General features: G+C 44.4%; 1 protein-coding gene across 2 annotated transcripts in view; it reads left to right on the top strand.

Moving 5' to 3' along the window:
• The first annotated feature begins 7,170 nt into the window (after positions 1-7,170).
• The window catches only part of LOC124803052, a 594,138-nt gene continuing 585,611 nt past the window's right edge, over positions 7,171-15,697 (top strand). For both annotated transcript variants that reach the window (XM_047264177.1, XM_047264178.1), the window contains exon 1: positions 7,171-7,256. The gene's annotated coding sequence lies outside the window, so the exon portion shown is untranslated. The remainder of the gene's footprint in view (positions 7,257-15,697) is intronic.

The following is a 15,697-nucleotide window of genomic DNA, read 5'->3' on the forward strand; positions in this document are numbered from 1 at the left end:
TAGTAGAGACCGAAGCCCGACTACTGTAAGCTGGTCCACATGGACGTAGGTAGCAGGATTTATTCAGGGGTGAAGAGGCTCGCACAACGTAAACTAGGGCGGAGAGTTGCAAGGAACCAAGCTTACGGCTGAACACCGCATCGTCGACAATGAACGAAAGCTCTGTGAGGCTTCTAAGATGTAATAAAAGATTGGACGGTAAACTGATGGCCTCCTGGATGACACAGTGGAGTTTATGGTCCTCAATTCTCCCCATGCTGATATGTTTGGTAGCGGTAGATAGTGTAGAACGGTTACCGTGCTGCCACGTCGACGTAAGTGATGGTGGTGATGTGGTGAATAGACGCAAGTAGCTCTCATGGAATCAGGGCAGTAAGATAGGTCGACGCGGAGACGTGATAAACTGACAGAAAGTTGTTATTGTCTCTGGAAGTGCCTCCGACCACGCCTCGAAACCGGTTGCCAGAAAACTACGTATGTCAACACTGATTGTCCCGCGTGTCTACAGGGAATGCAGCGACGTGTAGACACTGGTCGTAAAAGGGTCGTAACCGACAGGTACCGAGGACCAGCAGTGCACCTTGTCGACGACAGTGGGTTTCAAACCCAGCAGGAACTGTTGTTGTCACTGGACACGTAACCATTCCAACAAGTTTACGAGCGAACGCTGGGAAGGGAACTGCATGTAATAGATGCTTGGAGTCGGATACCTCTCAGAATGCCATTTCTCACAGCCAAACTAGACACAAAATGGACGGTAAGCTTGTAGTATGGTCCATCGAGCCGCAGTTCTCCACCTCACGAGATGATACCAGGCGTCGAGTATGGCGATGGCGCCATCAGTCATTCTACTGATTACGTGTGAAGAATACAGTTCACGCCAGAGCTGGTTCTGTGACGTTTGCGGCACGTTTTCCGAGTCATTACTTGGGCCTGTTCGTTCGAGGATACCTCGAACACGAACCACGAGGTTTATTTAATCATCCCCGTTGTCCAGGTGTTTCCCTTCCTTGTCCATCTTCGTGATCAGTGGACACTCTCGTCTTCCAAGACGAGGACAGCCGCGTTGACAGGACTGCACGGACACTGTCGCGGCTCAACCAGCACTCGAGCACACAGTCGCAATTTGACTGACCCGCTAAATCGATCGACCTGAATCCCACGAGTAGCGTCTGGAACTATTTGAGACCATGTGTGAAGGCAGCAATCGAGATCTTCGCAATTTCGTCGCTCTACACTCACCAGTTGTATGGAGTACCTCGAGAAACCCGTGGACTGCCTTCGTTACAGAAACGGGACCACCGTGAAGACTAGAGGCGGTATGTGTGCGACGTCTCGAGAGGGTGCCTAGTTTTTCGTACAGTGTGCGTATCTCAGAGGAGGGGACGGGAAAGGCGACGGAATGAACAGCTCGCGGTGGGCAAGCGCGTGGCCAGTGTAGTATCGAGTAGTAGAGGTGGCAAAAAAACAACGTAACTGATAGAAATAACCAGTTACTGAGAAGTAACGGTTACTGTGATAACCGCTCGTCTCATACTGGCCCTTATTTCAATAACTGTCAACAGTGCCTCGTGCCAACTGTTGACCGAAGATCGTATTACGCTTTCGCGTCAACTCATCGGAGATCTGACTACGAAGGAGAGGGATACACCATTTGGAGGGCGTTCTATAGGTCGTGGAAATAACTGTGTGTCTGCGCGCCATCTTTTGATAGAACAGTGTACTTTTGCGCCTTCGCTACTTTCAGCACAAACAATTAAATAAAGTTAATGTCATAGCGGTGGCTGATAGGAGCTGCAGTACACGCATTGACATGTACGGTCGTTCCCTTGAGCCTACGCCTTATTTGTCAATATAGTTTGGCCGGGTCGTACCAATAGAGTTACCATTAGAAATTCAAGCGACTATGGAAATAACTGTCAGAGGGTGGCAGTTGTTGTTATTCGGTCACAGTTGAAGTACTCCGGCAGATAATGGGCTGTCACTACAGGCAATCTGGAAGTTGGTAAGTGAGTAACTGTGTTCATGAGTCCAGTTCAAGTTTGCAGACTCAGGTGATATTTCCAGAGAGGATAGTTACTGGAGTGAACAAATATTTTCGTACTGCTAGGGAAATAGCCGCTGGCTATCGGGAAGGGGGGCGGGGTGACGACGACGACGACAAATAACATGTCAGAAAGTATAAAGTAAAACATTTGAATATAATACTTATTATCCTCATCATTTGTCAGGAGATTGTCAAAATATGTGAATATATTACAGTAAACTGGAGCTGCTAATATTTACAGAATGAATACACTGCAAGAATAAAACATAGTTATGCACTTTAAATAAATTTATCATACACAGAATACGTCATCTTGACTATTGTGTCCAAGTGCTGTCAAAACTGAAATATAGCAGAATTTTTACTTAAGCTGATCTAGCTGTCCCTGCCAAGATATTCATCAAAGAAGTAGAAGGAGTTGCCTATGAAGAAGTCTTTCAAACTCTGTAAACCGAGCTTTATCTGAAACTGTTGTGTCCAAGTGCTGTCAAAACTGAAATATAGCAGAATTTTTACTTATGCTGGTCTAACTGTCCCTGCTAAGATATTCATCAAAGAAGTAGAAGGAGTTGCCTATCAAGAAGTCTTTCAAACTCTGTTAACCGAGCTTTATCTGAAACCAAGTTTCTAATGGTTGATGGCAATTTACTGGAAATGTGTGTTACTGAATATTGGACCCCTTTTTGGACCAAGGTAATTGATTTTAGATCTTTACGTAGATTGTTGTTCTTATTCCTAATATTGATATTATGTATCGAGGTATTGGTTGGAAATACTGGCAACAAATTTCATTAAGGAATAAATATACTAGGAAGCAGTGGTTAGAATACGAAGTTCTTTGAACATGTTTCTACATGATCTTGAATTTATACCACAAATGATTTTTATTACACGCTTTTACATGCTAAAAACTTTTGCTCGTATTGATGACTTGTCGTGTCCTGACATAGATGGGAGAGGGAAAAAGGGGTTGCTGGTCAGTCTGCGCTCTGTAGAGCGGAAGGCAGAAGGACAATTCATAGTGAAGGCATTTAACTTCTATCTGAGCCAACACTAGTACAGGCATTTACTAGAAATGCGGGTGGTGAGACTCGGTAGGGAATTCGTTGTGGAGACTCTCGGTCAAACAAACAAGGTTTTGAAATAGTTTGAAACGTCCCCTTAGATAAATTAATGAATTACTATGCAGATAAACCTCTTACATTATTTGATTTTCAAACAGCTGAGCAGAACTGAATGTACTCAGACATATCGCTCTTTACCTATTCTGATCAACACTAAACTGACACACAATATTTTTAGCGCAACCCAATCTGACTTTCAATAATCCCTACAAATAATGGCCCTGACTAACATTATCCTATACCTTTCATAAATCACTTACCTCACAAAAATCTTCGTTACTCGAACTACTGCAATACAGCGACCGCCACTACTGCCAGCTAAATAAAAGATTCAAACTACTGAAGGCACTAACTACTGATAGGCATAGTTAGCAAATGAAAGATTTTGATAGAGAACAATGTATTTACCTTAATAGTGTTCAAAAGTCATAATATATATAGTAGTTCGTGACATCCAGTCTTACAAATTTACTGTCTCTGATGGACACACGTCCAGATCATCCGCTCTCACAACTCCGCCATTTCACTCCCCACATCCACCACTGCTGGCGGCTCACCACCAACTGCGCAACGCTACGCGCTGTTAACAGCCAACTGCCCAACACTACAATAGCAAACAACAATGAAAACCAGCCACAGACTGCACACAGCACAGCCAGTGATTTTCATACAGAGCGCCACGCGGCGTTACCAATATAAAAACCTAAACTGCCTACTTACAAGTTGTTTATTCCAGACGGGACAAACCAATACACTGGAGGCTAGTTCTAGGGTTAGAATAAGCATCAATAACACTGTCACAACGGAAGCCACTGCAGTAGTCCCTGGAGAGGATGCTAGCCACAGTAGCAAACACTAGCAGCATCTTAAGGCAACAAATTAGTTGCAGAGCAAAACATAATGAATGTGATACTGTTCACTGAGGCACCTCAAGTGAGAGAGAGCAGACTTACACGGAGCTGGACCGAGGCTGGAGTCGACGGACGCGGATTCGGCGCCCAGATCGTCTGACTGAGAACTCTACCAAAATGCGGAATCTAGGGGTCTTAAAGAGTCGCGTGGGGGCACTGTTTCCCACACTTAAAGCCATCCAGCCAATCCCGTAGGTCTCTTGCAGGCGCCTGCCAATCATGGTTTAGTTAGGTCCCCTCTACTGCTCCTAAGGCGGGGATGTTAATGCAGTTGCACTAACTAACTCCGCATTTGGTATCAACATTGTTCAGCTGAAAGCTAAACGTAACTGTTCTGCCAAATAAGGCTTGCAACATTATTGTTGTACGTCATTTAGCCCCGCCTCTCGGGCTCCCCGGAGTAGGTAGTGCTGGGTCAACAGTTTTTGGCGTTTTCGCTCTCTTTTTAACCCTTATGAGCCTACTGACGTTGCTGTTCTCAGGGCTGGTATCAAGCTGGCTTTGTAACCAACAGGCACGTACAAGTGTATAAAGTTCTACGGTGACAATCTACTACAGCGTCTAGACGACATATGAAGTTACATGTCAATTGCTTGAAGAGTAACTAACGCCCTGGGACCGCGTCTGGGGGCGTCTGCGATTTCGCAAGGCTCTCCCCTCACTATTTACTTCATGTAACAATATCTCTCCTAGTTTCATCTGCCCACAGCATCGTCTCTGCTTCCTCGCCTTGGAACGCCTGTCCTCCGTTCTCACAGCTTCAAGATAACACTGCAGTAGCAAGAAATAATCAATATATTGCAGAGTTACCCCCCCCCCCCCCAATATCATCCCTTATGACATAATAGAATGTAAGTATGTAAGCTCTTTTATATTTATATCTCCTATATCTCACATCATTCTCACGACAAATACAGACTTGTTTAGACGCTTCAGCAGTTCTGTGGTAGGCCCTTCCCAACTGAATTTACTAACGAGTTGTAATCCCAGAAATTTAACACTGTCAGCCTTTTAGATATACTTATCTTCAGATGTTACATCCAAGCTGTAGCTAGAGGAATCGAGCAGTTTTCCAAATCTCAAATAAAACTTGGATCAGCGTACTCACACTTTCCCCACTACGACTATCGTGTACAGGAGTAAACGAATGTATCACATTACGTATATATTTGTATTGTATTACAAGGCCGTACACTTATTCTATTACTGTCCGGCTGGTCCCGGCGGAAGTTCGAGTCCTCCCTCGGGCATGGGTGTGTGTGTGTTTGTCCTTAGGATAATTTAGGTTATGTGTAAGCTTAGGGACTGATGACCTTGGCAGTTAAGTCCCAGAGGATTTCACACACACTTATTCTATGAAGTGAGAAGCATAAGAAATTAAGCTTCGAATTTAACCTACAGTATACAGCTTACAAATTACTTCATACTTAAAAACGCACGTTGTTAACATTTTACTTAAACAGGGCTGTGGCGAAGTTCCGGTTACTTTCTGTTTCAGCTGCGAGGATAATACACTACTGGCCATTAAAATTGCTGCAGCACGAAGATGACGTTCTACAGACGCGGAATTTAACCGGCAGGAAGAAGACGTTGTGATATGCAAATGGTTAGCTTTTTAGAGCATTCAAACAAGGTTGCCGGCGGTGGTGGCACCTACAACGTGCTGACATGAGGAAAGTTTCCAACCGATTTCTCATACACAAACAGCAGTTGACCGGCGTTGCCTGCTGAAACGTTCTTGTGATGGCTCTTGTGAGAAGGAGAAATGCGTACCATCACGTTGATAAAGGTCGGATTGTAGTCTATCGGGATTGCGGTTTGTCGTATCGCGACATTGCTGCTCGCGTTGGTCGGAATGCATTGACTGTTAGCAGAATACGGAATCGGTGGGTTCAGGAGGGTAATACGGGACGCCGTGCTGGATCCCAACGGCCTCGTATCGCTGGCAGTCGAGATGACAGGCATCTTATCCGCATGGCTGTAACGGATCGAGCAGCCACGTCTCGATCCCTGAGTCATCAGATGGGGACGTTTCCAAGACAACAACCATCTGCACGAACAGTTCGACGAAGTTTGCTGGTTGCCATTGGTTACACGTCTCGGTCACCTCTTGTTCGCATTGACGGCACTTTGAACAGTGGACGTTACATTTCAGATGTGTTACGACCCGTCGCTCTACCCTTCATTCCATCCCTGCGATACCCTACATTTCAGCAGGATAACGCACTGTACGGGCCTTTCTGGATACAGAAAATGTTCGACTACTGCCCTGGCCAGCGCATTCTGCAGATCTCTCACCAATTGAAAACGTCTGGTCAATGGTGGCCGAGCAACTGGCTCATCACAATACGCCAGTCACTACTCTTGATGAACTGTGGTATCGTGTTGAAGCTGCGTGGGCAGCTGTACCTGTACACGCCATCCAAGCTCTGTTTCACTCAATGCCCAGGCGTATCAAGGCCGTTATTACGGCCAGAGGTGGTTGTTGTGGGTACTGATTTCTCAGTATCTATGCACCCAAATTGCGTGAAAATGTAATCGCATGTCAGTTCTAGTATAATATATTTTTCCAATGAATACCCGTTCCTCATCTGCCTTTCTTCTTGGTGTAGCAATTTTAATGGCCAGTAGCGTATTTGCAATAGCGACCGATAACTTACATACATATAACATTGAACACTAATAATCGTTCAAACGTCAACTGAAAAGTACCGCGGTTAATTAGCTAAGGTTATGGCACGATTCATACTACATTCCTGCCATTTCGCACTACTCGCTGTTATACTGATAACTAAACTGATGGATTCCACCTACGTCGTTATTCAACTGTAACCACGTCGGAATATTCGGTATTCCGTAGTGAAAAACAACTTGAGAGTTATTTATAACCGTTGTAAGTAACGGTTATAAATAAACATCTGGAACCGTGATAACGGTTACTCCAGACTAACCGTCCGGCCCATCTGTATCAAGTAGGCAGAGGTCGCGAGCTGGGGAGCGGCAGCAGTTATCGCGTGTCCTCGGCATTCACAGAGGGGTTAGGGGGAGGCGGGCAGATAGCATTCACAGAGGGGGCAGGGGGAGGCGGGCAGGCTGCGGGGAGCCGGGACACACGACCGGGCGGGCACTGCACGGGCGACGGCGGCGCCGAGCGGAACCAACCGGACGTCTTTCGTGAGTCTTCTCGTATTTATTTCGTCACCACGTATCTGTTTTCTTTGTTTTTCAACCATATTCCACGACCTGTAGCGCAAAAACTTTTTCGGTGCATTCCTGAACCGGTTCTCGTCAGTTGTGAATTTCAGCAGACTACTGCTCGTTACAGCTTATTTTAAACCGTGGTGCTAATAACAGTCCTTCTTATTGTCACATGTTCCAAGTTCTCGAAGCAGGTTCCTGAACGAATCTTGCTTTTGGTAAAAGCGTGTCGGATTCGAACTACAATAGAAACAGTAGACACTTGCTGGAAGCTCTCTTAGAGTGGCAAAGTATGTCGGCGGCGTTTCCTAAGTGGCGTAACTAAACAGGAATGTGGAAGCCTGTTAGAAGTTGAATTTAGTTAGGTACGGAGGGTGATTCACGTGTTACGATGCAAGTCAAAAACTACTGGAATGAGAGTGTGAAAAGTATTACAAAGTGTAATAAAAAAAAGTGTTACACGTTTCACAGAACAATAAAACAAATCGTATTTTACCTGATATAAGACGCTACGGACTATAAGACGGATCTTAATTTTCAAACAATTTTTTTAAAATTAACCTTTTTATCATTAGATTGCAAAGCCATAGTAAAAAAACTCGTAATTTTTAAAACCGAGCTGACCTTTTAAATCTATGATAATTGTCCTCTGAATTTTTAACTTCTTCTCCTTCTTTCTCCTCGTCGTCATCGTTGACCTCTTGCTATACAATGTCATCTTCACTGCCATCGAAAGCGTTACGTATGCCGCACTTCTCGAAAGATTGAGCAATAATGTCTCACCCTACACCACTACTATTTTATCCACTGACACAATCGTTTGATTGTAGGTCGTTTTAAAGCTCCCTACGTCGTGAATTCGTGTCGGGTTTCATCCATCCCTCCTCACGGAATAACAGTAAGCTATTAATTTCCCTGTCTCAGTTTCTCATTCACTGAATTTTTCAAATGGCTACTTGACCGATCTAGCGCAAGAAGAGAACTTTCCTTCAATAAAGTATCCTTCTTTCTCTCCCATATTCCAATAATCCATAATTCCCTACCCGAGCCATTCATCCAGTCCTTGTCATGTGCGTGAAGAACAACAGCTGGCGTTATTGCAGAAGGTTTTGGTATTGTTTTGCGTTTGAAAATAATCATTGGGTGAAGTTCAGTACCGCAAGCGCAACGTGAGAGGACAACAGGGAAGTGCATTTTTTCCTTTTACAACTCGTTTTTACAGTTACAGTTTTAGCACCTTTCGTACGAACAATTCTGTTACACGGCCCATCAAATGTCAGAGCAGTTTCGTCCATATTAGCTACGTGGCTCAGTTCCACACTAGCCGTCTTTCGATGTCAAACAATAAAGCGATCGAAATGATATTCGTTGCACCGTGCACATCTAATGAATGAAATTTCCCAGCAGCTACAACGGTTCTTGCCAACATTCGGCGGGAAACAGACTTGGTTCACATTTAAAAATACTTCTTTATCGGGAATCAATTTTGATGCCTACCATGGATACCGGAACATCGCCAGAAAAAGCAGTGCTGAACCTGAACATGAGCAGTACTGTAGATTGTAACTGAATTTCTACGGTTGTGTAATTCCCCGTTGGCTTCGAGTAGCGTTTGGAAATTTTGAGACCTTACAGTAAAGATTTTATTTTGACGACAAAAATGAACATCACACGGCTGGGACGTAAGTGTATGGTCTGGCAGTATTACTTGTCCTATGCATCCCGGTTGGCACTCGTCTGTAGACACGGTGTCACACATAACAGTACCAGGAATCTAATGTGAGACAAAACCTGTTACCAGCAACGTACAGTTTCTAAACCATTCACAAGATATGTTCCGTAAATCGAACTTGTTACTTACTCGATTTGGAGCAGGTAACGTAAACATTTTGTAACGAATCGGCTAAACGACTGAATTCTTGAATAACTGGCAAAGCAAGTTTGCCACTAGTTTCTCCTGTGAAAACACTAAAACTTCAGGCAAAACTTTGCCAGACTCAATAATGGTATAGTGCAACGTGTACGAATGCGTGGTTTCATGTATAGTTCTGACTGCGACAAGTGTACGTCTTTCTCCCTTACTCGCCAACACGCGTCGATACTCGCACCCTATGCGGTCGCTGTTGATCACGTAATCGCGGTTAAGACTGGTAATAAGTGACTTAGTGTGTGTGCTGAAAAGTGCTGCAAGGTTCTCTGCATCTCCGATATTCTCTACCTCCGTGTTCGGGGCGTATTTCGTGATGTGCCTGTGACTAATTTTATAATCTGATTTGAAATTCTTTGCCCGAGACAAAGATGCAGCAAACGTAAAATCTTTGTTAATCGTAATCCGAAGCGCTGCACTCGCAGCCCACTGCTGGTGTATTCTCCTTGTCACACGCTCGTAACGCAGACCATATTCGACAGGTCGATCGAATGTCGATTTGTTTATCAACTGCTGCTGGTCGTATCTTGTCCCTCCTTTCATGACGTCTGTTACCCACAGTGCCAAATGCTTCTTCCTTTTCAGGGGCGTTATCGCTACTTTCTTTCGCTAAATTTGCAGATTTCAATCTGTATGTTCCTTGGTCAATGTTACCTCTTTTACTTTCTACATTTACATCTACATGGATATTCTGCAAATCACATGTAAGTTCCTGGCAGAGGGTTCGTCGAACCACCTTCACAATTCTCTATTATTCCATCTCGTATAGCGCGCGGAAAGAATGAACACCTATATCTTTCCGTACGAACTCTTATTTCCCTTATTTTATCGTGGTGATCGTTCCTCCCTATGTAGGTCGGTGTCAACAAAATATTTTCGCATTCGGAGGAGAAAGTGGGTGATTGGAATTTCGTGAGAAGATTCCGTTGCAACGAAAAACGCCTTTCTTTTAACGATTTCCAGCCCAAATCCTGAATCATTTCTGTGACACTCACTCCCATATTTCGCGACAATACAAAACGTGCTGCCTTTCTTTGCACTTTTTAGATATACTCCGTCAGTTCTACCTGGTAAGGATCCCACGCCGCGCAGCAGCATTCTAAAAGAGGACAGACAAGCGTAGTGTAGGCTGTCTCCTTAGTAGATCTGTTGCATTTTGTAAGTGTCCTGCCAATAAAACGCAGTTTTGAAGTTACTGCTTTTAGATTTGACTGATTTATCGTGTAACCGAAGTTTAATGAGTTCCTTTCAGCACTCATGTGGATGACCTCACACTTTTCGTTATCCAGGGTCAACTGCTACTTTTCGCACCAATCAGATATTTTTTCTAAATCGTTTTGCAGTTTGTTTTGATCTTCTGATGACTTTATTAGTCGATAAACGACAGCGTCATCTGCAAACAGCCGAAGACGGCTGCTCAGACTGTCTCCCAAATCGTTTATATAGATAAGGAACAGCAAAGGGCCTATAACACTACCTTGGGGAACGGCAGAAATCACTTCTGTTTTACACGATGACTTTTCGTCAATTAGTACGAACTGTAACTACTACGAACTGTAACCTCTCTGACAGGAAATCACAAATCCAGTCACATAACTGAGACGATATTCCGTAAGTACGCAATTTCAATACGAGCCGCTTGTGTGGTACAGTGTCAAAAGCCTTCCGGAAATCCAGAAACAGGGAATCGATCTGAAATCCCTTGTCAATAGCACTCAACACTTCATGTGAATAAAGAGCTAGTTGTGTTTCACAGGAACGATGTTTTCTAGACCCATGTTGACTGTGTGTTAATAGACAGTTTTCTTCGAGGTAATTCATAATGTTCGAACACAAGATGTGTTCCAAAATCATGCTACATATCGACGTTAACGATACGGGCCTGTAATTTAGTGGATGACTCATACTACTTTTCTTGAATATTGGTGTGACCTGTGCAACTTTCCAGTCTTTGGGTACGGATCTTTCGTCGAGCGAACGGTTGTATATGTTTGTTAAGTATGGAGCTAATGCATCAGCATATTCCGAAAGGAACCTAATTGGTATACAGTCTTGACCAGAAGACTTGCTTTTATTAAGTGATTTAAGTTGCTTCACTACTCCGAGGATATTTACTTCTACGTTACTCATGCCGGCAACTGTTCTTGATTCGAATTCTGGAATATTTACTTCGTCTTCTTTTGTGAAGGCATTTCGGAAGACTGTGTTTAGTATCTCTACTTTGGCAGCACTGTATCGCGCAGAGAAGGAATTGATTCTTTCTTGCCGCTAACATACTTCACATACGACCAGAATCTCTTTGGATTTTCTGCCAGGTTTCGAGACAACGTTTCATTGTGGAAACTGTTATAGGCATCTCGCATTGAAGTCCGCGCTAAATTTCGAGCTTCTGTAAAAGATCGCCAATCTTGGGGATTTTGCGTCTGTTTAAATTTGGCATGTTTATTCTGTAGTTTCTGCAACAGTGTTCTAACCCGTTTTGTGTACCAAGGAGGATCAGCTCCGTCGTTTAATTTATTTGGTATAAATCTCTCAATTACTGACGATACTATGTCTTTTAATTCAAGCCACATCTGGTCTACACTTATATTATTAATTTGGAATGAGTGGAGATTGTCTCTCAGGAAAGCGTCAAGTGCTCTTTATCTGTTTTTTTGAATAGGTATATTTTTCGCTTATTTTTGGAGGATTTGGGGATTACAATACACAGTCTCGCTACGACAACCCTGTGTTCACTAATCCCTGTATCGGTTCTGATGTTCGTTATTAACTCAGGAATATTTATTGCTAAGAGGTCATGCGTGATTTCACAACCGTTTACTATTCTCGTGGGCTCATGAACTAACTGCTCGAAATAATTTTCAGAGAATGCGTATAGCACAATTGCAGATATTTTATGCGTACCTCCGGCATTAAACATGTATTTCCGCCAACATATCGAGGGTAAATTAAAGTCACCACCAACTATTACCGTATGAGTCGGGTACGTGTTTGAAATGAAACTCAAGTTTTCTTTGAACCTTTCAGCAACTGTATCAACTGAATTGGGAGGTCGGTAAAAGGATCCAATTATTATTTTATTCCGGTTGCCAACAATGACCTCTGCCCATACTAACTCACAGGAAGTATCTACTTCAATTTCGCGACAAGTTAAACTACTTCTGACAGCAACAAACACGCCACCGCCAACCGTGTTTAGCCTGTCTTTTCGGAACACCGTTAGGCTTTTCGCAAAAATTTCGACTGAGCTTGTGTCCGGCTTTAGCCAGCTTTCAGTGCCTATAACTATTTGAGCATCAGTGCTTTCTATTAGCGCTTGGAGCTCTGGTACTTTTCCAACACAGCTACGACAGTTTAAAACTGTTATACCAATGGTTCCTTTATCTACGTTATTCCTGTGTTCAGCCTGCTACCTTTGTTACTGAAGCCCTACATGTGTTTTCCCGAGACCCTCTAACCTAAAAAACCACCCAGTCCACGCCACACAGCCCCTGCTACCCGTGTAGCCGCCTCCTGCGTATAGCGGACACCTGACCTATTCAGTGGCACCCGAAACCCAACCACCCTTTGGCGCAAGTCGAGGAATCTGCAGTCCACACGGTCGCAGAACCGTCTGAGCCTCTGATTTAGACCCTCCACTCGGCTCTGTACCAGAGGCTCGCAATCGGTCCTGTCGACTATGCTGCAAATGGTCAGCTCTGTTTTCATCTTGCAAGCAAGACTGGCAGCCTTTACCACTTCTGTTAGCCGCTCGAAACCAGAGAGAATCTCTTCTGATCCAAAGTGACACACATCATTGGTACCAACATGAGCCACCACCTGCAGTTGGCTGCACCCTGTGTCTTCATGGCATCCGGGAGGGCCCTTCTCCACATCTGGAATGACTCCACCCAGTATGCACACGGAGTACACATTGGTTTTCCTACCCTTCTTGCCAGCGAAGTCCCTAAGGGGCCCCTTAAAGCGCCTAACGTTGGAGCTCTCAACTACCAATAATCCCACCCTCTGCGATTGCCCAGATCTTGCAGGCTGTGTGGTTTCCCCTGAAACAGGACAGGTGACAGCATCTGGCTCAGCGACAGTGTCAGCCACAGACAGCACCTGGAACCTGTCTGTCAGAAAAACCGGGGAGGCCCTACATGCGGCCTACTGGGAAGTCTTTCGCTGCCTGCTTCGCCCAGGGGCGACCTCCCACACAAAAACAGGTGAGGGGTCAGCCTCAGTGCCAGCAGTAACTGGGCTGGCCACCAGTGAGGACCGATCGGAGGACTCTGACGAGCTGGACGTCCGTTGGATCCCCATGGCCGGCCCACAACAGTGGTGCCCATCCACTGCAGCCTCAAGCAGTGTAACCGAAGCCATCACAGCCTGAAGCTGAGAGCGAAGTGTCACCAACTCGACTCGCATCCACACACAACAATCGCAGTCCCTGTCCATACTAAAGGTCATGGAAAACTAAACTATGCAGATAAACGGACTATCGACTAGCGCTACGGAAATTTACCGTAGAACTTGACGAAAACGCACGAACTGTGTCATAGTAGTACGCAGATATTCAAAAACCTAACTACCGAAGCACTTAGGTGAAACCAAATAATTAGCCCCTGATAAGGAACTTGTAATATGTCACAAAAGTGGTTTATTTTCTGACGCAAACGAAAACGCGAGAACTGTGGCTATAAGATTTTAAATTTACACGCAGATACTCAAGAAACTAAACTATTAAAGCACACAGATATAATAAAATTGAACCTGGTTATGAACTCGTAAATGTCACAAAAGCGGTTTACTTATCTGTAGCTGCGTCTGTCGCGGTCGGCTATTACTGCCTGACTTTAACTGAAAAGGGTACTTTTCCGTAGTTCTAGCTCGTAGTTCTCTTCCAGAACCCACTGCGACTTCAAGGTTCCCGAACTACCACTAACAACTTTAGTCCACAAGTTTCGACGTATTCCATTTCATCATTTTCAGCTTCGTGATACAATTCTTCAATACTGACATCATTCTGCAGCTCCAAACACCACTCGACGATAGCCGCTCGAACCAATTTGGAACGCTGAGAACCGGAACTGCCTGGTGTGGGTAGTGCATTGTGTCTTGTGATTCCCACAGCGGCAGGCTCACAAATGCTCGTTTCAGTGCTGGTCGAAGGCAATGCGTCATCCATTACCACAATTATGGTGCAACTCCTAAATTATGGTAAAGACTATGACATTACTACATAATGCAACATGTGACTTACTGCAAATTACTTACTGTACAAGGCGCATCACATATATTATTTACGAACGGTCACTGTATTGTTTCACAAAAAATATTGTTTTCCGTGGGATGCAACATCAGTTCACTGCAAGTATGTTGGGGCTTGCGACAGACTTACCACAAAAAGCAAATCTTCCCTGGGGGAAATAATCACTCTTTATAATTTGACTGCTCACAATCAGTGACAAACAGGAAACAAGGGCAGCACATGCGTGTTCTTTTACAAGAGCTGGCTTCAAATGGCTCTGAGCACTATGGGACTTAACATCTGTGGTCATCAGTCCCCTAGAACTTAGAACCACTTAAACCGAACTAACCTAAGGACACCACACACATCCATGCCCGAGGCAGGATTCGAACCTGCTACCACAGCAGTCGTGCGGTTCCGGACTGAGCGCCTAGAACCGCGAGACCACCGCGGCCGGCTTTTACAAGAGCTGTTTGGAACGTAAGGTCTGATGGATCGCGAAAGGAAAACCACAGTGAAAATAAAAATAAAAAAAAATTATAATCTAAGTTACCCACATCTTCCAGCTACCTCTCTAAATAGACGCCATTCTGACTTAGGCATTTGCCATGACGTTGTACAAACCTTCCAGTACACTCGTCACAGAAAGCAGCCGCCTGTGTTGTCCGCAAATTTTTTACGCTTGTCTGCCTTTCATTGTTTGAGGCAAAATGTTGTCTTCGTCGCCAGCAGTCAACGTGAGCAGAGATGAACAATGGAGGAAGCCAGTTAAGTGCTTATTATGGGTGATCAAACACTTCGCATCGAAAACGCTGCTGGAGAGTCATCATTGCCCCTGCAGAATGTCTCGAAGAAAGATATGAATGACACTTGTGCTATGTGGGCTGCATAGCTTCAGGCGAAATCTCTTACAAAATTTACATACTTGGCGGGAGACACTGTTGCTTTAGGAATTTCTATGTGATCACTTTACTCTCTAAACTGAAACGAGCGACGTGAAGCGATCGACAGGCACACATCCGTGCAAAGTTCCATCGAAGTTTCACAGTGGTTTCCATTTCGCACCTAATCGGACCTTACTTTCCGAATATGCCTCTTATCTGTGCACACTCGGTGCCACGCCTCGGTTTAAACAAAACGTCCTGTGGTCAGCTGCTGATGTTCTTCCTGAAGATTCCACAGCATTTCATTTTGCACCTGTTTTCATACAGCAGGGCTTAAAAGGTTACTTCTACGCTACTGAAACTGCTTGAGGTAATT

Source organism: Schistocerca piceifrons, chromosome 6 (genome assembly GCF_021461385.2).
Source record: "Schistocerca piceifrons isolate TAMUIC-IGC-003096 chromosome 6, iqSchPice1.1, whole genome shotgun sequence".
In the NCBI taxonomy this organism is placed as follows: Eukaryota; Metazoa; Arthropoda; class Insecta; order Orthoptera; family Acrididae; genus Schistocerca; species Schistocerca piceifrons.